Source organism: Camelina sativa, unplaced genomic scaffold, assembly GCF_000633955.1.
Source record: "Camelina sativa cultivar DH55 unplaced genomic scaffold, Cs unpScaffold03799, whole genome shotgun sequence".
NCBI classification, from domain to species: Eukaryota; Viridiplantae; Streptophyta; class Magnoliopsida; order Brassicales; family Brassicaceae; genus Camelina; species Camelina sativa.
In genome coordinates, this window is record NW_010924896.1 from 1 (window position 1) to 732 (window position 732).

The 732-nt window shown below is 36.7% G+C and overlaps 1 long non-coding RNA gene across 1 annotated transcript; it reads right to left on the minus strand.

Moving 5' to 3' along the window:
* On the minus strand, positions 1-732 carry LOC104774595. Its single transcript, XR_765405.1, has 3 exons — positions 689-732; positions 421-615; positions 1-36 (listed from the first exon to the last, which is right to left on the minus strand). It is a non-coding gene; the product is annotated as an uncharacterized LOC104774595 (long non-coding RNA).

Below are 732 nucleotides of genomic sequence, written 5' to 3' on the forward strand. Positions count from 1 at the left end.
ATGCCAAGGCTCTCTTGGACATCCTGAAAGGTTTCCCTGTCGAAATATTAACATTTATTAGTACATAAATTAAGGTGTTAGGCCATTACCAGATCGTTATCAATGTCAGAGCTCAACAATTCTTTGATATTTACAAATGGCAAAGAAAAGTTGAAAAAACTTTGGAAGACAAGATCTTAACAAAAAAAAAAAAGCACAGCTACTGAAATAATTAGCAATTCGGTAATTGTTTGCATAATTTAGTTAAACAAAAAAATGAAGCCCGAACAAAGACTAAATAAATCAATGTCAAACGATACCATTTAAACAAGTTAAATATCAAATTGCCATAAAGAGAACAAATATGGCTCCTAGCTCCCGTTCAAGGTAATCGCTTACTAAGTATTGCCAAGAAAGCTACGCAATATGAAGAAACTGTACCGTAAAAGTGGGGTTGTGAAAATCATCTTTATGAATTGTCTGTAGTGTCCTGAACAACGGATGTTGAGGAGTGTCATATCGGCCATCACACAGATCAAGACCACCAACAAAAGCTACAATTTTCCTTCTGTTGCCACCAGCATCGGCATCAACTATTACGTTCTTTTGGTGATGTGTATAGATTGTCCCAACTTCCTGATAGACCAAAATTTTATTAGAAGCTGGATACCTAGTTTAAAAAAAGAGGACAAAGGAAGTGCTACTCTACCCTCTGCTTGACCCAACTATGTCGCTTTCCAGCATTTCGGGGGC